At 36.7% G+C, this 24,714-nt stretch overlaps 1 pseudogene; it reads left to right on the forward strand.

Annotated features, from left to right (window-relative positions):
- The first annotated feature begins 1,679 nt into the window (after positions 1-1,679).
- Positions 1,680-24,714, forward strand: LOC127623936 (elongator complex protein 3-like; annotated as a pseudogene).

Consider the following 24,714-nt stretch of genomic DNA (forward strand, 5'->3'; position numbering starts at 1 on the left):
AATAAGCACTTTAAAACATTGATCTTGTGTAATATAATTGTATATAGTTATCCGTTTCATTGTATTATGAGAGTTACTTCCTGATCATGATGGTGAAAAAAATGCTTGAAACTTATGGGCATTTTATATAAAATATACTTTATTTCACAAGAACATGTGCAGCATGCATTTTTCTTTATGTAAAATAAAACATGTCAAAAAACTAAAAAAGAGAGAAAATTCAGCATAATTTTAAAAGAAACAATAAAAATATATACAACAAATGACCAATTCACACTTAGGCCCATTTTATCATGACAACCCTGTATAAATTAAACTTAAAATGTATCAAATGAGGAATTCACTCTCAGGCCCATTTTGTCCTTACATTCTTGCTAAAATAACTCCATGTCATCCCTGAACACAAAATGAAATAGAAAGGGCTCTCTGGAAGCTTCTGACTGTTCCAGGAGATTGTTGCGGGCCTTTTCCTTGTGGTCTTCATTCATTCGAAATGTCTCTACAAGAGATGAAAGCACCACACAATAATCTCAACGTAAAAAAACCCCTCAACTATAAGGTAACATTAACTCACAAACAATGCATATAACAGAGGAACGTGGAACAAACACTTTAACACCTTCACAAGATGTCTTCAAAACGTCACCGCAAGGCTCATTTACAACACGCAAAAATGTATCGAACCATCCGTAGAATTTTTTTTTAATACAGTAAAGTATGACAACATATTCAAGCTTCATTAAGATGATAAAGTTGTGCACAAATTAAATATTTAGCAGATAAACGCTGAACTTAATATATGCGATAATTTTTCACAACATGATGTCAAAAACGTTACACAACTCACCATGCTCTCCGCCATGCTTGTCTCATTGTCAATAACTCCGCCCCTCACTTCAGGTTCTGGCGCTGGGGTTCTGAAGCTGGTGGTGCTGCGGGTCTGCAGCTGGATATGTCTCGTTCGATGTCCAGGGGTTGTTGATCTAACTATAATACATTTTAGTGTTTGTCTATCGTGTACGAGTTCTGTATTATATGTAGATTGTTTCCAGCATGGGAAAGCCGAAAAAGAAGTGTACGTATTTACTCACAAGGACGTTTTCTGTAAGATAATGTTAGCTACTGACAACATGCATTTAATGTATGGTTCTAATAAGTATATTCACTTATCATACAATAGATAATAGAAAAACTGGATAATTTAAGGTTTAAATAATTAGGGGGAATGTTGTATCTTAATTTTGTTTAAAGCAAGGTTATTCGTGATTGTTCACAGACCATCAGTAGTAATAACATGTGACAAAAGTTATGCGAGTGTGAATCATGGGAAGATTACAAACTAAAGTGAATTTTATACATTTCTTGGTAGTGAGGCATCAGTTTGTAAGGCAATTAATTAATTAATTAGTTATGACTCTAATCACATGGAATGACGCAACAGTAATTGTATGTTTTATTTTACTTTAAGGGAACAGTAATTCTAAGTAAGTGTTAGTCAGAATGTGTTTTTGGGAGCCACAGAATAAGGTATTTAAGGTAAGGTTTTGACAATCCAAGTGGTCTGTTTATTCAAGCAGTCCAGTAACAGTGCATTCTTCTGAGGCAGAGTACGCACAGAGAGAGGCTAGTGTTTAACATGAGTGATGTCTGATGAGTGAAGCTGTGCAGAGCTCATGATGATGACAATTGCTGATGTCATCATGCAGTTGGTTGAGGCCCATGAACAGGGAAAAGATATCAACCGTAACAAGTTAGTTTTCTTTGCACAGATTATATAAAACCTTAAAGGGTTCATGACATGCCTTTTTATTATTTTAATATGTTCCTTAAGGTTCGCTAATATTTTTGGGTCATATATTTGTAAAACATGATCATTTCCCACCATACAAAAGCCAGACTACAGTTTGCAAGTGCACATGGGCACACATATCTTACTTTTTGGAGAAACTTCCTCTGGTCTGAGGAAACAAAAACTTTTTGGCCGTAATGACCATCGTTATGTTTGGAGGAAAAAGGGTGAGGCTTGCAAGCCGAAGAACACCATCCCAACCATGAGGCATGGGGGAGGCAGCATCATGTTGTGGGGGTGCTTTGCTGCAGGAGGGACTGGTGCACTTCACAAAATAGATGGCATCATGAGGAAAGAATACTATGTGGAGATATTGAAGCAACATCTCAAGATATCAGCCATGAAGTTAAAGCTCAGTCACAAATGGTCATCCAAATGGACAGTGACCCCAAGCATACCTCCAAAGTTGTGGCAAAATGGCTTAAGGACAACAAAGTCAAGGTATTGGAGTGGCCATCACAAAGCCCTGACTTCAGTCCGATAGATCATTTGTGGGCAGAACTGAAAAAGTGTGTGTGAGCAAGGAGGTCTACAAACCTGACTCAGTTACACCAGTTCTGTCTGGAGGAATGGGCCAAAATTCCAGCAACTTATTGTGAGAAGCTTGTGGAAGGCTTCTCAAAATGTTTGACCCAAGTTAAACAATTGAAAGCAATGCTACCATATACTAACAAAGTGTATGTAAACGTCTTATCCACTGGGAATGTGATGAAATAAATAAAAACTGAAATAAATAATTCTTTCTACTATTATTTTGACATTTCACATTCTTAAAATAAAGTAGTGATTCTAACTGACTTAAGACAGGCAATGTAAATGTCAGGACTTGTGAAAAACCGAATTTAATGTATTTGGCTAAGGTGTATGTAAACTTCTGACTTCAACTGTATATTTATTCATTTAGATGATGCTTCTATCCAAAGTGACTTAAAAATGTGGCATGAAAATGCACCTATTCCCATTATAATGGGAGTCATTTTCAAAATATGTAAATTCAGGTGAAAACTTTTATTTTATTTTAGCTTGTACGGCATCTTAATAATTATTTCTTTAAGTCCTTTGGGGGGAAAAATGCTTTGTTGCACTTCTGTGCTAAGTCATTTGGTTCATGCAATTATGACTATACTGTATAGTAAATGATTGGAAACATTTATGAGCACATGGTAATGATATCACTGGCCACAGATGGACTGCAAATTTATGAACAGTAAGTCCTGGGTTTTTATGTTGATGCAATATGTTTATGTATTTAATTTGCTCATGCAGCTACTGCCCAGGAGGTCCGGACTCAGATTTGGAATATTCCACTCAGTCTTACACAGGATATGAGGTAATTATCCTTCTGTCTCACAAACCAATGCTATCACACATGTTTTTATTGAGTTCTGCACTGGTGTCATTTAAAAATGCTTCATTTTTATTTTATTTTCACCCCATTGCTCAGCCCACATCAATGAGAGCCATACGTGCACGGTATGATCCGTACCTCCAGACTAGACACAGAGTAGAACATGTAAGTTATCCTCTAAGTTTATATCCATCAGCAGATTTTTCACATTTTACAGTGAAAATCTGAAATGTTTGATAGTTGGAATGGGTCACGAATGGTCAACTTGTCATCCAGCAGATCGAGTAATTTATTTAATTTTGGCTTTGATATTTTTAACAGCAGTACTTTGCACTCAGTACTTTTCCCTTGAATAATGGGAAAATGTATAGCACTTTGAATAATATGTTTAAAAATGTTGTCACTCTACTAGTCACTCACTAGTTGACTAGGCAATCTTAGTGAATACATTTTTTTTATTATTATTTTAAAGGCGTAATGACATGAGAAATACATTATCTTTGACATTTTCACATGTAAGTGTTCTTTGTACTATAAAAACATACTGTAAGTTTCAGAACTCAAAACTTCCTCCTCACTACAAAAGTAGTATTTGTTGAAACCAAGCTGCCAAAATATCTCCACATTGTGCACAATACTCAATGAGTGCTTTAACTTATTACGTCCGTAGCCCCGCCCAATAGTGTTGAGCAGTTAGATCGAAGGAGAGAGCAGAAGTAGCACCAAAACCAAACGTTTCTCAGAGGTTCAGAATGAGGATGGAAAATGATCATGTTTTACAAATAAATGACAGTTTTTTTGTGCAAAAAAACTAATTTTTAGGGCTATAGTTTTTATTTAATGCATAAAAAAATAATAATTTTTTATTATTATTATTATTTCCTGAAAAAAGTTTTTTACCCACGTCCTCTGGCTAAAATTGGCATATATACATTTCCAGGAGGTACACACTCGACTAAACTGCACATCCTAAGAGAAACTGATTGTGTGAAGCAGTGCACTCTTATTTATTACACGTGTCGCATGTCCCGGGCATAAAAAACACCGGAGTGGATTTACTGTACTGAGAATGGAGATTTCACACACAAGCGAGATACGATCTTGCTGCTATATCGCTTTGCATTGGTTGAAAACTCACTCACTTTCATCTGAACCAGTTAACAAAACTGCACGAGTGAGACACAGCGTGTGCATAATAGAGACTTCAGCAAGCTGCAGTCCGGTATACAAAGTAAATAATAGTTATAAGATTGTAAAATTAATCAAAGTAAAATTCAGCATTCAATATATTTTATATCTCTATGTATAGTGTCTAATAATGCATTAACAATTAACACTTAAGTTTATCTTGCAATAAAGTTTGATGTGAATTGAATCTGCCCAATTTTATCCTATTATTTAAAAAAAGTTCATTGTAAAAGGCCAGATGATTTTGCCCAACTTTTAATTACAGCATGTCCTCTGATTTTATGGCAGGTACACATATAAAAGTGTCTAATGAATAACCAATTTCTTTAAGTTCTTTGAAACTAAGTATAAATTAAATATATTTATGAATGTTGTTAACTTCAAGGAGCATATTAAAATACTTAAAAATGTGTCCTTTGGCCCCTTGGGATAGTTTACCCAAAAATTAAACCTCTGTCATACACTTACCCGGTTACCCTGTCCCATGTTAGGGACTGACAGCATTGGTCACCTTTCACTTTCGTCTTTTCTTCATACCATGAAAGTGAATTGTGACTGAGTCATTCTGCCTAACAACTCCTTTTTTTCAGAAGAAAGAAAATCATTAATTTCTAGAACAATACGAGTATATTTTTGTATGAACTATCCCTATAATGGTTTTCATTTTACAGTTTAGATCTGCAGGGTTATTAATCTTCTCAATCATTTCCATTCTTATAGATGGTGTTAATTAAACAGTGCTGTGTTTGAATGTCTAGCTCAAGTAGTTTGGTCACAGCTTGGATAAAATGGAGTTCATTGTGATGGGAGACACATTCATGGCTCTGCCGGAAGAGTACAGGGACTATTTCATCCGTAACCTCCACGACGCACTGTCAGGACACACGTCCAACAACATCACTGAGGCTGTCAGGTACGAGCACTGCATGATAAACTCATGTGAGTGATAGAATCGGGCCACTCTTAATTATGAGTTGTGCATGGTGTAAATTCTTTGGGTCGTGGGGGGAATTGGTGCAGTCCATCAACAGTTAGCTCTATGACTCAGGAGAACATTCTTTGTGGTATTATGTGCTGGTCTTCTTAGAATTAGACTAGTTTCTAATAAATCATGAAATGTGGCTTGAAATAATGTAAAAAAAAAAAAAAAATACAGGTTCAAATAGGGCTGCACAATTAATCAAAAAACTAATTGCGATTACGATTATGGCTGCCACGATCTTTGTAGAGTGGTGGTGGTGTAGTGGGCTAAAGCACATAACTGGTAATTAGAAGGTTGCTGGTTCAATCCCCACAGCCACCACCATTGTGTTCTTGAGCAAGGTATAAGTGCACTGTAAGTCTCTTTGGATAAAAGCGTCTGCCAAATACATAAATGTAAATGTGTCAATGGTTTCTATTTACAACATGTTTTTGCAGTGGTTGAGTATTCTAACCAATCACTAACATGTGATGCAATGAAATGACAATGGTCAATCAGAGCCGTTTAGATTAGTCCTCCATCCTATCTGTAATGACAACTGATCCTAATGCGCAAGTTTTAAACCGTCTGAATGCCCAGATGCTTTCTTTATGTTCTTGCTCTGTTCGCACAGCACACGAAAATTAATACTGAAAAAACATTACCTGACACTTAAAAATAAGCTGTAGAACAAGAGCGAAAAGCACTTTGTAATTATTTGGGATTAATTGCATATTGCACCCCTCGCTTTGAACGTAGATGTTAAATACACTGCAAATGAGCAACACGACAAAATTAAACGATCCCGTTCTAATCAAGGCACAGACGCGGTGTAAATAATTGATTTATTATACTGATTAGACAGCTTTGTTTTTAATGAGAGCATTTGTGAGAGTGCAGAACATTGTGCGGAGCGTCACTGCACTCACGTCAAAATGCAGGTCTCAAACAGTGTAAACCTGCAGTGTGACTGCAGTCATTGTAATGGGAGAGTTTGTCACGTTGCTCGATTTCTGTGTACAAAATAGCAATAAAGTAATTCAGCTTAACTGTTCCAAGTGTGTTTTGGAGGTGTAGCCAACATAAAGAATAAGGCATGAATAGCACATTTCAGGAATCACCGTCACTGTTATTGCATCTGCTCTAATAAGACCCATTTGCCACGCAGCTGGTCAGACCCATTTGCCACGCAGCTGGTATTGGTAGATTTAACATTTTCACGAATCGCACAAATTACTATTTTTAATTTCCAAAGTGCAACCACAGAGGCCAAATGATCTAACAATGATCTTACATTAACAAGATCACCATTGAAGATCTAACGGGATGAACTGTCCCCTGTCTAGCCACCTAAGGGTTTACTGAACGCATTAACTTGGTCAATTTAAATCGGCTGGTATAAGTTTGAATATTGAATATGCCATATTATTTACTGTACGTGGACTAATAATTTAAGCAGTAATTTAGCAATAATTAAATTAATTCTATACCATAGATATAAATTTCAAATAATTTTTATTTGCCTTACCTTAACAAACATTATTACAATATAAAATACAATACAATAAAATGCTTAAAGAAACTGGAGTGCAGCTAATATCCACCATTGAAATCTGCTACTCTGAAGAACCCCATGGTTGCTTATTTTGTGACGTCATGGTATTTTAATATTTTAATCGACATTAATAATCACATTTAAAATATCAAGAGCAATAATCGAAAATTATTATTTTTGTTATAATCGTGCTGCCCTAGGTTCAAATAACCAAACGAAAAAGGAATCCTCGTGTTAAAATATATTGTTAATGGTGCTTGCTAAGGCAGTTATGATTTATGAAAGATTGATTATGATTGTTGCCTGGCACATGATACAATAGGCATAAAAAATCCTGTAGAATTGCATCAAGCCACATCTTGGGACAAAAATATCATTCTTTTTGGAAGAATATTTCAGCTCTGTAGGTCCATAAAATGCAAGTGAAAGGGTGCCAAATTTTTTAAGCTCCAAAAAGCACATATAGCCATCATAAAAGTAATCCATATGACTCCAGTGGATTAATTAATGTCTTCTGAAATGGAACATTAGACATGTGTAAGGAATAGATCAATATTTAAAACTTTTATTTTTTCTGTCCATGAAAAACATGATTTTAAAGTTTGTTTGTTTTCTCATTGTAGGTTTGCAGATTTGATTTTTGTGTGTCATTATAATGTTTCCTAATTTTGAGTTTTGATTGTTTAAGTGTTGATGTGTCTATTTTGGTCTTGTCCTTGATCCAGACCTTTTAGTGTACCCCATGATTAATTTATAAGTCTTAAAATCAGGAAAATTCTACTTTGGACTTTTCCTTTTTGGAGAGTTCACCACAGTTCTTCTATCTATATAGGCTGTCTCAATTGCTTCTGTCTCTTTATGTCATCTCAGACCGACACAATGTTCAGTGGGGGGTTTGTGGGGGCCATGACATATGCTGAAGTGCTCCCTGTTCTTCTATTCTAATCTTTTCTATTTGCAAAAGTAATGCTTGGGTGTCTAACATTTATATTTCCTATTGACACACTAAAGCTGAAGATATAAATAACCATCTTAAGACAAATGCTTTTATGAAACATCTTCTGTGCAGTACTGTGTATGTATGTATGTTTATATATATATATATATATATATATATATATATATATATATAGAAGAAAAAAGCATTTTCTAAAATGTTTACATCACCATCAGAGTAGCTTTAGTTATTATTTGAGTTTAAATTCAGAAACAATACTTTAATAAGTTAATTGAATTCCCATATGTTGCATTGTTGTCTAAAGCTTAACATAAGTTTAAGCAGTGTACTTGTCATCGACCCATTACATAACTAGTCCATAAGCAGATGATAAATGTAGGAATTAAAGTGTCCGAGCTAAATAAAAGCAGAGCGTCCAAATCAGCTGTGTTCTTTTATGTGGACTTGGAAAAATCACTCTGACCTGAGATCAGTACTTTTTGTTCTAATCTAGGATAATTTAAGTGTGTATTATCAAAATAACCAAATGCAGGCCTTGGATCAGTTAAACCACACTGCCAAAAAAAACCCTGGTAAGCAAATTTGGTACAGTGGCATGTATATAGTTTTTGGACCCGTCTTCTACTATCAGAGCAGCTGCATTGGCTCTGCTTTCTGCATAGACACAGAACAAAATGGGAGAATGTGGCATCTGGAACTCTGCGATCAGGATGTGGGCTCTCTGCTTTAATGATGGTGACAAGATAAAGTCTGCTATTTGTTACATCTCTTGTTTTTTTTTTTTATACATATTTACATTTACCTACACATTTAAGACTATCCAAGCAAAAATCCTTCTTTTCGTTTTATTCATTAGTCAAACACCAATTAAGTTATTATGTTAAATTAAATTAATATTTAAAGGTGAAATGTGTAGTTTTTGTATTACTTCCAGCATCAAATGAAATTGCAAAAATAATGACTGTTCAGGAAGCAGACTTCCTGAACACTCATCTTCCATTGTTCAGCAAACTGATAGTACTGGCCCAAACCTATGCCATTGATTGAGCCAGTGTTGTTGTGTCAAGCTGGTTGGGATGCTTAAACAAATTTTAAAAGCACTACAGAGCCACAGTGTTACACTTTTCAGTGAAATCAGCCCCTAAATGCATTATTTGCTATATATTTGTCCCTGCATATTAAGATTGGATAGGAGAAATATTTTAATGTGGAAAAACATACACACTTCACCTTAAGGATTGGATCGCAAAAGTGGTTTAGAACATCATATTCCTCAATCTTTTTCATTTATTTGAACACAATGACTCTCAGAAAAAGCTATTTGCGTCAGTTTTGGCCAAGTGGTGACTCAAATGCTGTTGATCCAGCCAGTGACTTTAACTCCACAAAGTAGACCAACTTTTTGAAGTTATAATGATAGGCAGAGGAGATGAGATGTGCATGCATGGACTGCCACTACAGGGCGCTGTTAGTTTATTGTTTCTGTTATGTTATTTATTTTCTTGGGTTGTGTGTGTGTGTGTGTGTGTGTGTGTGTGTGTGTGTGTGTGTGTGTGTGTGTGTGTGTGTGTGTCGATGAGGTCCACAGGATTGTCGGCCCACCACAGCTTATCAGCAGGTTTGTTAAGATGACACGATTGCCATAATTGTTCCGGCTGCTAATCAGGCAGAGATTGGGGAGACAACCGTTCGATTTCAGGCACAGCGCTTATCTCAGCAGAGGGTGTGTGTGTTTGTGTGTGTGCAAGCGAGAGAATTAAAAAGAGAAAAAGCAAGCACGAATGAGAAACACTCTATTGTTTTCACAACAACAATGTCTGAAAACAGCAGAAAGAAGGAAGTTTTTGGACCATTAAATGACTATTAAAACTGCAGAACAATGTCATGTGTGACAGGACGCCAAAAAACGATTTTCATATTCTCATCAGTAACTCTAATAGTCAGATCCTCCATTTTTATTCTGCATTCAGTTAGACATTGACAGAAGTAATCTGGAATATTCACTTCTTTATGGGAGTGAAAGCACACGCAATATTTATAAACTCATAAAACAATGGGACCCGGTACATCATGCAATAGAGTTATTTTTAGTTTTTTTTAAGGGTTTACTTGTTTTTTTGTTTTAAAGAAGTTAGTTGTAAAATGTACGTTTGTTGCGTTGTGTTTTAGTGCTTTAAAGGGATCCCATCCCATCATTTCAAGGGATAGTTCACCGAATAATTTAAATTCTGTCAGCATTTACTCACCCTCAGATTATTCCAAATGCATCTGACTTTCTTCCATGGAACACAAAAGATTATGTTTAGCAATATATAAGTCTCAGTCACCATTCATTGCATAATTTTTTTCCGTACAATGAAATGAAATGAAAGCGAATAGAGACTGGGGCTATTGTGCTCTGCCTAACATCTCCTTATGCATTCCACAGAAGAAAGTCAGATAGGTTTTGAAACAACATGAGAATAACATTTTTAACTAACATTTTTGGGTGAACAAACTATTTAAACAAAGTATATCCTCTATATCATGCACTGGTTCTTGCTGCCATAATGTTCTGATATTATTATTAGTAAGCGTTGTTTCCTTTCCACAGGTATTCTGAGCGCAGTAACACCAAATGTGTTGGCATCACCATCGAGACGAGACCAGACTACTGCCTGATGAGTGACATGTTGGCCTACGGTTGCAATAGACTAGAGATTGGTGTATAGAGTGTCTATGAGGATTTGGCTTGAGATACCAACAGGTCAGACTTTATTGCTTTTAATGTGGAGGAACTAGTTAAAAGGAAAGTTCACCCAAAAATTCCAATTCCAATTTATTTACACTATTTGGGGTATAGGGCTTAAGTGGTTTGCTCAAGGTCATAGAAACATGTAACAAGCGACCTTGTTAACAGCATAGATCCTTAACTATTAGTCTTCCATCATCACTACTCTAATTTAAATTTAGTTTTATAAAACCTAGGTTGATAAATTATATCTTTCATCAATGCATATGGATAGTTATTAATCATCATCAAGATTTTAGGACAAACTTTATATGATTGTATAAAAGAAAGTGTAAATCTTAGGTCTTGTAACTAGTCACTATTTGGTCACCATTTCTTTTACATCTTTCACAAATTAAAATCATCCAATTGGGTTTACTGGTTTATTTTAAATGGTCCTGACAGAGTTGTGACAAATGTTTCCAGGGGACACACAGTCCGGGCCATATGTGAATCTTTCCTGCTGGCTAAAGTTGCTGGATTTAAGGTGGTAGCTCATATGATGCCAGACTTGCCCAATGTTGGCAAGGAAAGAGACGTGGAGCAGTTAATTGTGAGTACTTTTACACAATAACCAGGGACATCTGGATCAGTGTAATTCCACTGCAGTTTTCTGTGACTTCTGGCACAAAATGAAATATGTGAATTGATCATAAAATGTCTGTGACTTAAAAAAAAAAATTAAGTGCTCTTTATTTCTTAAGAGGAAAAAACTACCATGCACCTCTAAAGGTGAAAAATTAATTTCTAAAGTGGTACTTAAAGGAATAATTCACCCCCCAAAAAACAATTGCTGATAATTTACTCACCCTCAGGCCAGCCAAGATGTATATAACCATCTTTCTTCATCAGAACAGGATTTAAGATTTTTAGGAAAGTATCCCAGGTTTTTATCTTCATCCAATTCAAGTGAATGGACACCAATTTTTGATGGTCTAAAAGCACACTTAGTCAGCATCAAAGTAATCCATACAACTCCCACTAATCAAGTAATGTCTTCTGCAGTGAATCGATACGTTTGTGTGAAAAACGAATTGCTAATTAAAACCTTTATTAACTTTAAAAAAATCACTTTCTGTAAACACTGAATGCCTCACGCTGTCTTGTGACATCATTATATTGGCGTGTTGGCAGAGTTAGCTCAATTGAAACAACTATAGAGAGCTGACGGTATCACATATTTAAAGTTAAGAAAATTTTAATTAGCGATTAGTTTTTCACACAAACGTATCGATTAACTTCAGTAGACATTACTTAATCAAGTGGAGTCATGTGGATTACTTTGAAGCTACCTAAATATGCTTTTTGGACAATCAACGATTTGTGTCCATTCACCTGCATTGTATGAAGCTAAAAATCTGGGATTTTTCTGATGAAAAAAGAAGGTCATATACATCTTGGATGGTCTGAGGGTGAGTAAATTATCAGCAAATGTTCATTTTTGGGTGAACTATTCCTTTAAGTAATCATGTTTGAAAGGAGTTCTTCAAATAAGGCTCGCACGTACACTTCAAAAGGATTATGCCAAGTCGTGCTTCTAAATTTGTGGTTTCTCAAACGTTTAAATTTATTCTGTAAGCTCTTTTAATGTAAATGAACTGAGAACTCCTCATGAAGAGGTTTATCTCTGTATTCCTTGTACATCACAGGTTGTGCATGTTGTTTACAAAATGTCAGTTTCTTCAACTAAAGAGTTCAATTAATCAATGTCACTGCAAAAGTGCTGTTGGGATATCCAAAATTTCCATATTGCAGGAAGGTTCTGTATTGGAGTTTTTGAATCTCATACTCAAACTAACGAAAACTACTGAGCCATAGTCCTCATCAGGCAGAGGTATAAGGATTGAAAATGAATCCAGAGAAATGTGGCACCTTTAGAAACTTTTCCATATCACACAGCACTTGGTTATAATGTGTAGAGATAAACAAAGGTGTTACACTGGATGCAAACAGTTTAAGAGTACCAAAACACCTATTCCAAGCTAGTGTAGAGTTGGAAAAATTCCATGTTTTGCTGGGTGCAGTAGCTAATTGTTACATAGCAGGAATGACGGTTGAATGTAAATTAAGTGGGGAGTGATGTGCCATGGCAGGCTGCTCTTTTATGGTCTCTGTCAGTGTCCAGCTGTGACGCATTGGTTTACATTATCAGGGGCTTCATTATGGGAAGTGAATAGAGCATTCATTATTGTGGGTTTCATTACCAAGGCATGGAGATCCAATCAGTGACTGCACTCTGGAACCCATTCAAAGTGTCTCTCTCTGAAAGACTGCATCAAACACCAACCGGGAACAATCCAGGTGCCAACAGGTTTCTTTGATGTAAGGTGAACGCTGTCAGCACGATCTCTGGAGTTTACAGATTTTAAAGCTGGTGGTTATTTCCCTTTAGTTCAAGCAGCCACGTTGATGTTGTGTGGCACTGAATGACGTTAATTTTGCAAACATAATGCTTAAATGAGTATAATTATCTAAATAATATTTTGCGTTTAGTCACATTAATGGCATTAAACTGTAGAAGAGAACAATTAACGTCTCTTCCAATCATCCAGTCTCTAGAGTCTCTGAAAGCTCTACAGTGAAACCATGATAAGGGCATACCTTTTTGGTGGAAATCATGGTTTTAAAAACATTACTTACAAGTTAACCTGGGTGTTAATATTGTAAATCTGTAGTAACTATGTTATGACTTTTATGACCATAGTTTTGGTTTTCCTGTATTATTACTATGGTTTTACAACCAATTTAATGGTTAAAATAACAATGGTTGTTGTTGTAAAACCATTGGTAAAATTACCATGGTTAATTGTAATTAGGGATGGATAAAGGTATTGCAAGGCAATGCAAAATATTGCAGAAAAAAATAGTCCCTTCCTGTACTCTAAGGATATTTTTTTTTTATTCACCATTAAGATTTTAGGTTAAAATGTACATATAAGGGAAAGTGTATGTGTTAGGCCCTGTAACTGGTCACCATTTAAATGGTGTGCAGTACCTGCAGTGTGACCTTTTGAATGGTAAAAAATACAAATATTCCATGTAGTATGAGGTTGTAAACGCTATATATATTATAATAATTAATAATCAGAGAAAAGTTAAAAACATTTTGGTTTGAAAGCTTTAGATGAATTATAGCTTGTCACACCGCACAACACTGGTAAACACTTTTGAAACATTGACTACCCATTTGTATATTTGTTCCCTCTGTATTTATGCACAAGACTCCCCTCCCGTTCTATCTGTAGATCAAGTGAGTCAGTGTAACCACATCCCAGCAAACTCGCCAGTGAAATAATGTTCTGATCAGAATCGGTGTGTCGGCCATGAATATCTCATTACTCTGTAGAGTTCCCACCAAGATGGCTCTTGCTATTCCGGTCCACTACCTAATTCCTTCAGCCTTTATATTAGCATCCGTTTCACGTATTGGTTTTGAGTGTATTTTAAATCCTCTTTCTCCCAACCACACACCCGTTGTGATAACTCTGTGATAGAGCGCCATTAGGAGGCAGTGTGACAGAGAAGGAGAGAGAGGGAGATTAATGGCTCTGGTTGGTGGTCCCTGACCCCACCGCTATCAGCTCTACTTCTCCACCTGCACAAGGCACCCACACAACCTCACCTGTGTCACCTACCGGCAGCGCTCTCCTTGTTTATCTCACCTAACTTGCTTTCTCTGATGCTCAAGCTCTCTTCTTCCCCTCCCATTTCCGTATTTACCCTCTCGCTCTCCGTCACGCCTTCCCCCAACCTCCCCACCTTACCAGATAGGAACCTGTCCCGCTATCTCATGACGGGTGCGTGGTGGAAAGAAGCGTGGTTCGGTGATAATGGAAACCCATTACAGACTCATCCAACTCTCACTTCTCACTTATCAGACTCTGTGCAGGCTCCCCTCCCCCCTAAAAAAAAGAAAACACTCAAATCTAACACTAAAAACTAAATACAGCACACAAAGACATTCAAGAGTAAGGGGAAGCTTAAACCCTACTGCTATACATGACTCACATAATCTGTTGTTTACATTTTTCTATGAATGGGAACTATTGTTGTTTGTTTGCGTTATTTAGAGCTGCTGTTTATGTTTAGCCTCACACAATCTTTGTGTAAAGCCGCCAGTGTCTAGTCCAATGATTCGCTGGTGTGTCAGAAAGACAGACAGCGCAAATTAAATGATCATTGACATTGTGTCTTTAAATGTAATTGTTATGTTATAAGTGTCATGGCCTCTGAATCTTGGTTGTTGGCAGATAGGATGTTCCATGCTTCTTGGAGAATTCGCCAGCATTCTTCTATCTATTTAGGCCGTCTCATTTGCTTCTGTCTCTTTATGTAATTACAGACTGACACGATGTTCACAATGCTCCCTGTTCTTCTATTCTAATCTTTTCTATTTGCAAAAGTAGTCTTTGGGAGTCTAACATTTATATTTCCTATTGACACACTAAAGCTGAAGATATAAATACCATCTTAAGACAAATGCTTTTGTGAAACTTCTTATATGCCTAAGACTTTTGCACAGTAATGTATATAAACTCAGCAAAAAAGAAACGTCCTCTCACTTTCAACTGCTTTTATTTTCAGCAAACTTAACGTGTATATATTTGTATGAACATAAAAAGATTCAACAACTAAGACATAATCTGAACAAGTTTCACAGGCATGTGACTAACAGAAATGGAATAATGTGTCCCTGAAGGGGTGGGTGGGTGGGGGAGGGTACTGTTATAGGATGCCACCATTGCAACAAGTCAGTTCGGGACATTTCTTCCCTCCTAGATATTCCACGATCTACTATAAGTGGTATTATTACAAAGTGGAAGCGTTTAGGAACCACAGCAACTCCACGTCAAGTTACAGAGCAGGGTTGCCGAGTGCTGAGGCGCATAGTGTGTAATAGTTGCCAACGCTCTGCTGACTCAATAACTGCAGAGTTCCAAACCTTCTCTGGCATTAACATCAGCACAAAAACTGTGTGCCGGGAGCTTCATGGCAAGGGCTTTCATGGTCAAGCAGCTGTATGCGAGCCTTACATCACCAAGCACAATGCCATAATTTTTAAACTTTGTGTTTTATGTTAGATTTTTTTTTAAACAAGTTAGTATAAGATAAAGAGAAAAAATGTTTGTGTTTATTATATATGTATATATATATATATATATATATATACACACACACACAGTGCTTTCAGAAAGAATTCAGACCCCTTAATTGTTTTACATTTTGTTATGTTGCAGCCTTATGCTAAAATGCTTTAAATTATTATTATTTTTCACATCCACACTCCATACCTCATAATGACAAAGAAAAAACCTGATTTTTATAACTTTACAGATTTATTAAAAAGAAAAAACTGAAATATCACATTGATATTAGTATTCAGACCCTTAACTTAGTACTTAGTTGAAGCACCTTTGGCAGCGATCACAGCCTCAAGTCTTCTTGGGTATTATGCGACAAGCTTTGCATACCTGGATTTGGGGATTTTCTGCCATTCTTCTCTGCAGATCCTCTCAAGCTCTGTCAGTTTGAATGTTGTACCTAAGCCACTCTTGCATTATCTTGGCTGTTTGTTTATGGTCATTGCCCTGTTGGAATGTGAACCTTCAGCCCAGTCTGAGGTCCTGAGTGCTCTGGACCAGGTTTTCATTAACAATATCTTGTATTTTGCTGAGTTCAGCTTTTTCTTCAACCCTGACCAGTCCCCCAGTCCCTGCTGCTGAAAAACTACCCCACAGCATGATGCTACCTTCACCATCGGGATGGTATTGCACAGGTGCCTGGATTCCTCCAGACATGATGCTTGAAATTGATGCCAAACATTTCAATCTTTATTTCAGCAGAGCAGAGCAGGGTCATTGCAGGCAATCTTTTTTGCAAATTCCAAGTGGGCTTTCATGGGTCTTGCACTGAGGAGAGGCTTTCGTCTGGCCACTCTGCCATATAGCCCAGATCAGTGGAGTTTTGCAGTAAAGGTTGTCCTTCTGCAAGTTTCTCCCATCTCCATACATGATCTCTGGAGCTCAACCAGCGTGACCATCGAGTTCTTGGTCACCTCTCTTACAAAGGCCCTTCTCCCCTGATTGCTCAGTTTGGCCGGGCGGCCAGCTCTAGGAAGAGTCCTGGTGACCTGCATTTTCAGATGTAAGACCTTACATAGACAGATGTATGCCTTTCCAAATCATGTCCAGTCAATGGAATTTGCCACAGGTGGACTCCAATCAAAGTGTAGAAACATCTCAAAGATGATCCAGAGAAATGGGATGCATCCGAGTTTAAGTTCAAGTCTCATAGCAAAGGGTCTGAATACTTATGTCAATGTGATATTTCAGTTTTTTATTTTTAATACATTTGCAAAGTTATGACTAATACTAATAAGTCTTATAATTATGACTAATAACTAAACTTCTAACAAAATCTAACATAAAACAAAGGCGATCTAAGTAAACACAAAATAAAATTTTTATTTGATAATGTTATTTATTGAAGCAAACAAAAAAGTTATCCAATACCAACTGGACCTGTGTGAAAAAGTGTTGCCCCTTAGTTACGAATTCCCTAAATCTATGAACTGCATTCATATGGGGTTCAGCTTGACCAGACACTCCCAGTACCTGGGTGGATCTAGTAGCACGGATTCTAGCACTGGTCCCACCATGGACTCGTGTGTACCATGTGCAGAGGTAGAGAGGGGTCTGAGCATAACCTTTCAAAATACTTTTAGAAGCTCTGTTCCAAAACCTAGTGAACTGCCTTGCTGTCGACTGCCTACATAGGCAGAATCCTAACAAAAATGGAATCTCAGAAGTGACTTGGAGAAGGATTTGAAGTGCTCCACACAAAAAGCGCTTGACTGGAGATCTTGGAGATAATTGATTTCATTAGTTTGCTGTTATCATGTTGCTTAACCAACAACGTTATTTTCTAATAAGCATAAAAATACACAGCACTCCCAAATCTTGTGCAAAATAGTTCATTTTAATTATTATGGCTACTTTTTTATATTGAATGAATTACATATATGATATATTTCTCTTGCTTTCTAATTTTTTTCTATAAGCTCATCTCAGTATAATATGGGGTTGACTTTGAGATGGATACATTCTATGCTGCCTTAGATTTTGGCCAAAATATGTATATTACCTCTACCTTTTGGAGCAACTGTTATGTCGAGAGTGTATTTATGATACATTTTGATGCTGTGTGATAAATCAGCTCACTAGGTTTTGGAACAAGATTTCAATAAGCGCCGAACAGCTCTGAGCATGAATGTTTTCAGTAGCTTTTCCACTTGAGCATAGTTCAGTACGGTTTGACTATAAATCATTCACAGCCAGATTGGTCGCTTGCGCTGTCAGTCCATTTGAATCTTGGTTTTATTGCACCACAGTGGAAAAAGAAACCGAAACCATGCCATTGAGCCTGGATCGATACAGAACGGAACCTTTCGGCACGATGTTGGAAAAGGGGATAATGTTTCAATGAGTCAATGTTTACTATTGTATTCTTTTTTAAACTGCTTTGAAGACAGATGTTAATCTTTTGTCTCATTCAGGGATATCCCAATGCCTTTGGTGAGCTCTGGTGTGGAACATGGAAATCTGAGAGAACTGGCATTGGCTAGAATGAAAGACATGTGCACTGAGGTAATATTCATTACACCAAAATCAATCATTTAGTTTGTTTGGTGTATGAATTTGCTGTCATTTTGTTCAAGCCATGTTGTTGGTTTCTGCAGTGCAGGGATGTAAGAACCAGAGAAGTTGGTATACACGATATTCATCACAAAGTTTGACCATACCAGGTAATTAACGCTCAGTGTCAATGGTCAGCAGAAGATCGTTTGTAAAGGATGTACAGTTAGTAACAGAAAGGCCTCTGGGCACTAACATACAGTTTCTATGCTTCATATAGGTGGAGTTGATCCACAGAGACTATGTGGCTACTGGGGGCTGGGAGATCTTTCTGTTTTATGAGGACCCTGAACAGGACATTCTAATTTGTCTCCTGCGTCTTCGCCGCTGCTCACCACAGTCCTTCCGGCCAGAGTTAAAAGGTGGGGTATCCATTTGTAACAGTGGCGGCCCCTGTACTAAATTTAAACTAATACTTTAAAATCAAATTCGGGTGCCAGACAGGTTTGGGCCCATCAAAATTAATACTTTGTCCCAGATAGCTCTTAAAAGCCACCAATTACGTGCATTAAATGTATTTTAAATAAATTCACAAAAGAGTGTTTCACTTTCCAAAGCATAAGTATATTTTTCAAATAGCATAAAGAAAACTGTAAACAAAAGGCAAGGAGTCCAAGACTCACGAACAAAATTCTAGAAATAATCATAAATAAATAAATCACAACAGAACAAAACACCCAACAATAATTATTAAAGTGTGTGTGTGTGTATATATATATATATATATATATATATATATATATATATATATATATATGTATGTGTGTGTGTAAATGTATGATAGAGAGTTCAGGCAGTAGGAGAGTTTGTGAATGGTGCACGCTGGTTCACTGAGAGTTTGCAATTACCTCAATGACGACTGTGGGCATTACTGCAGGACGCAACAGGGCAAAAAAGTAGGTCAGAAGAATCAAGGAATCACCTGGAACTTCCATTTTAGACCTTTAATTTTCCATCTCACCTTGACCATGGAGCACTTCGGCAGTTACAGATCCTACGAACTCACGCCACCCCACTTTTACTCAAAAAGTGCAATGAACGGCTACGATATCAGGCCTCACTCTCTGGTGATGAGCACTGTCAAATGAGTCCCTTTGTTGTTTCTTCCTCTCTCCTCCAATCACGTTCCTTATCCACATCACCGTACAAAGCAGCAAACATTCTTTCTCCTTACTCAACTTCCCCTCAAACAGTCTCAAATCTCTCTTCTTTCTCTTTTTTGTGAATGACCATCTGCTCTCCTGTTCTTCACGGTTTCCTTTATTGAGGTCACCTGGCAATCTAACGAACAAACATTTTAGGTAGTGGTGGTGGATCCTTAAAGGGGCAGTGCATAGTTCTGCTCCGTGACACATTGTTAGAGAGCTGCATGTCTATGGAAGTGTTGTACCCGTCAGCAGCCGGGACCCTAGCAAGTTCCAGCAGCATGAGTACAAGAGTGCTAAGAAGTCACAGCAATGATCAATCATGAAAATACAATAATTGAGTGACTTTACTATTTTGTCAACTTTAAATCTTTTCACAACAATAGAAATTCAGTAACAACTATAAACAAATGTGTCAAAAAGAAGCCTCCCTTTTAATTTTGTAATTGGTTATGTAATTTTCGTCATTACCTTGTGGTCCAATGGCACCATTTAACTTTCATTGTGGTGAGGATTACAAGGCGTTCACACAGGATGCAATCTTCCTTTCAAAAATGGGTAGATGGCACGCAACACAATGGAACATATTGTAGTGGTCTTGTTGTGTTTTTATGAGTTGCGTTTTTTTAAAGAACTACAGTTGAAGTTAGAAGTTTACATACATCTTAGCCAAACACATCTAAACTCAGTTTATCACAATTCCTGACATTTAATTGTAGAAAACATTCCCTGTCTTAGGTCAGTTAGGATCACTACTTCATTTTAAGAATGTGAAATGTCAGAATAATTGTAGTGAGAATGATTTATTTCAGCTTTTATTTATTTCATCACTTTCCCAGTGGGTCAGATGTTTACATACACTTTGTTAGTATTTGGTAGCATTGCCTTTAAATTGTTTAACTTGGGTCAAACATTTTGGGTAGCCTTCCACAATCTTCTCACATTAAGTTGCTTGATTTTTGGCCCATTCCTCCAGACAGAGCCGGTGTAGCTGAGTCAGGTTTGAAGGCCTCCTTGCTCGCTCACGCTTTTTCAGTTCTGCCCATCAGATTGAGGTCAGGGCTTTGTGATGGCCACTCTAATACCTTGACTTTGTTGCCCTTAAGCCATTTTGCCACAACTTTGGAGGAATGCTTGGGTCATTGTCCATTTGGAAGACCAATTTGCGACTGAGCTTTAACTTCCTGGCTGATGTCTTGAGATTTTGCTTCAATACGTCCACATAATTTATTTTGTGAAGTGCACCAGTCCCTATTGCAGCAAAGCACCCCCACAACATGATGCTGCCACCCCCATGCTTCACGGTTGAGATGGCATTCTTCGGCTTGCAAGCCTCACCCTTTTTCCTTCAAACATAACAATGGTCGTTATGGCCAAACGGTTACATTTTTGTTTCATAAGACCAGAGGACATTTCCTAAAAAGTAAGATCTTTATCCCATGTGTACTTGCAATCTGCAGTCTGGCTTTTGTATGGTGGTTTTGGAGCAGTGGCTTCTTCCTTGCTGAGCATCCTTTCAGGTTATGTCAATACAGGACTCTCTTTACTGTGGATATAGATACTTGTCTAGCTGTTTCCTCCAGCATCTTCAGAAGATTCTTTGCTGTAGTTCTGGGATTGATTTTTACTTTTCGCACCAAACTATGTTCATCTATATGAGACAGGATGCATCTCCTTCCTGAGCAGTATGATGGCTGCGTCCCATGGTGTTTATACATGCATACTATTGTTTGTACAGATGAACGTGGTACCGTCAGGCATTTGGAAATTGCTCCCAAGGATAAACTAGACTTGTGGAGGTCCACAATTTTTTGTCTGAGGTCTTGGCTGATACCTTTTGATTTTCCCATGATGTCATGCAAAGAGGCACTGAGTTTGAAGTTAGGCCTTAAAATACATCCACAGGTACACCTCCAATTCAGTATATGTCCTATCAAAAGCTAATTGTCTGAAGGCTTGACATAATTTTCTGGAATTTTCCAAACTTCTTAAAGGCACAATTAACTTTAACTTCTGACCCGCTGGAATTGTGATATAGTCAATTAAAAGTGAAAAATCTGTCTGTAAACAATTGTTGGAAAAATTGCACAAAGTAGATGTCCTAAACAACATACCAAAACTATAGTTTGCTAATATTAAATCTGTGAAGTGGTTAAAAAAATTATTTTAAGTGGATGTAAACTTCTGTCTTCATCTATATTTTAACTTGACATGCCATTTTCAAAATGTAATGCTCGTGGTGCAAGATGCTGAAAAATCATCAAGCAACAAATACTAATTTCACTTGCCTGTCGAGTACTTCTGCTCTAATGTCTGAAAGAAGGCACCTTTATTTGTCAAAAAAAAGTTGGGTAGTTGCATTACTGATCTGACAAAATGATCTAATATCATTAGTTGTAAGTGATGGTTTAAACTAGATTCATTTATAGATTATATTATTTCTACAGAGAACATGCAATTTCATGTATATTACATTTCTCACCTGCTTGCATGCTCTTTCACTCTCTTTTCGTGTGCATGTGCAGGGTTTTGGGATGATGTTGATGGAAGAGGCTGAGAGGATAGCCAGAGATGAGCATGGCTCAGGCAAACTGGCTGTTATCTCAGGTATCACAAATATTCTCAACACTAATGGAAAAAAGCTCATCCATTTTGTTGATTCTTCTCTCTCTCTTGCTCACAAAGAATGAATAAAAATTTTTGATGTGCGCCTCCTCAAATCAACTGCAGTATAGAGATAACCACAATTGGAAAATAAATGAAAATCTGCATTCATATTATTCTGGCTCTTACACTCTGTTGCAAAATTGTGTGATTGGAACAACAGTAGCAACACATACATGAATTTGCGCGTTGGTCTTGTGTTTATTTCAAGTGAATATGTACATATTAATTATAATATCGTACTGTGGCGGTATCATGGCAAAGTGATGGTATCAGATTTTAATACCCGGGCGGTATAATGTATATTTACTACTTATTCACCATGATTTTGCTGCCAATGTAAAGTTATGCAGCTTCAGAATTATCGTGATGATTTTATTGCACTTTTTATTTGGCCATTAACATTCTTGAACACATTGACTAGTGTTATAAGATTATATTAGCTTTCCCTCCATCTCAGCCACCCAATGGAATTACAAAAATAAACATTGTTTTTAAACAGCTTTTTGAATATGCCCCGTCTGCTGTTGATCGAACAAACAGATAGTTTCACCCCCTGCTCACGCCATCAGTTGAGGAAATGTTGTTATGTTGTGTTGGAGGGGCTTCTCAAAACAAAGGAATTTAAAGTGCCAGAGAGAAAATTTACAGATTTTGAGAAAATTAACCTACTAATGACTTATTTAAAGTTGTCTCTTAATATTAAGCTTTTTATAAATTAAAATGTAAATATATATATATATATATATATATATATATATATATATATATATATATATATATATTTATTTAGGTTGAGATATTTATTTAGCTATATAGCCTAGTAATATCATGCAGGGTTGCTGCAGAGTTTTTAAAATCAAATGTACAAATTTTTAAGACCTTTTCAAGACCTGAACAAATAAAAATTATACCGTATCCCCATACCAAAACAAACCAACACAATCTCAAAATAAATCAGTCATACATTACAAATAATGTATTACAGACTCATTCAACATGGCCTTAACATCGCTTATCAGTAAAACAGGGTAGGCTATATGCAAGTTTAAAATACTAAAGACATGGGGGGTTTGATTCATAGCATGAAACTTTTCATTTTAAAGGCACTGTAACTTTGAAATACACCAGGGACTCTTATTTTGTATTGTTTGCGCTTCACTGCTTCCAGCTACTCATTCAAACAAATAAGGGTTATAAAATGTGCACTCCTACAATAATATACATTTTACAATAAAAAATTAAAAGTAAACATTGTCAAATTTACTCAACACTATATCATCATCAACAACAGTTGATCTTTAGTGTTTGCTTGTCATAAATATTCGATATGGCTCAGTGTTTGTGAACTGCTCCGCAACAGCTGAAAACGCTCACGAGCCCCCTGCGTGCTTGGAGAAAATAAAACAGTGCCACGTTTTCAATCTGAGAGACGCAGTGCATGCATTTATTTAATTAAATCATATTCCTTTGAAGTTTGATAATCACATTAGGCCATATCACGATTCCTGTCTTTCCACCCCCAAATTTAAGATCTCTTTAAATAAAATGTAAGACTTTTGTTGCATCATTTAAGATACTTATGACTTTTTATGACTTTAATTTTTGGAAAACTGAATTTAAGACATTTTAAGACTTTTTAAGGATCTGCGGGAACCCTACCATGGTACTTTTTGGTAATTGCTTGTTATTTGGACATGATGTGACACTGACTTCAAGAAGAAATTTACACCACACTTATAATCAGACTGGTGATGAGGACTGTAGGTTGTGTAGTCAGCACAAGGCAAACAGAACTGTACATTTACAGTACATGCCAGCCAAAGAATGTATTCTGTTCTGTTTTGATATGAAGACCATAATGCAAGTGTCAGTGTTTGTTAGAAAGGTACATCATTCTCCTTTGGCCTTAGCTCTCTCTTTACACAGTCCCCTCACCAGTATACATGCTCATACATTTGACTTTTCTAGTATTAGACTCAACATTTTTTTGTCACATTTTTGTTACTACTGACAACATTGGGCATACTGGGAAAAAATGCAGAGGCTCTGTTATCAGCTGTTATGAAAGCACACATTTATTCATGTGGATTTAGGGGAGAGAAATTATTTAATATGCCAGTTGCTTGGCACATTTTGATTAATCCATATTTTTCCTGTTCAATTCTGGTCCATTTTGTATTGTTAATAAAATATATTTATCTGGGATTTCAGTTGTTCTGAAATGATTGTACATTGATATAAATCAGATTTTGGCATACAGGCAGTAGATTTGGATGGAGTTGAATAGACATAATAGTCATCATAGAATATTCAAATGCATTAATGTGTAAAAAAAATAATTCACAATGGTCTCCTGTCCGGCTTGGGTATGAAAAACGGTCGCCAAAATGAATGAAATTCAACTGCTTCTATTTTTGACAGAATGAAAAGTTGCTCTTCACTTCATTTTTCTTCTCTCTTGCATTTTAGTGTCTGTCACACCACCAATTTCTGAGAAATGTCGTCCAGCATGGCAAGAGCTCTCCTCCTCGGGAGACCTCATGATATCTCTGCTGATGGGTTTTTACTGCTTCATTTGA

The sequence above is a fragment of the Xyrauchen texanus genome, chromosome 30 (genome assembly GCF_025860055.1).
Source record: "Xyrauchen texanus isolate HMW12.3.18 chromosome 30, RBS_HiC_50CHRs, whole genome shotgun sequence".
NCBI lineage: Eukaryota > Metazoa > Chordata > Actinopteri > Cypriniformes > Catostomidae > Xyrauchen > Xyrauchen texanus.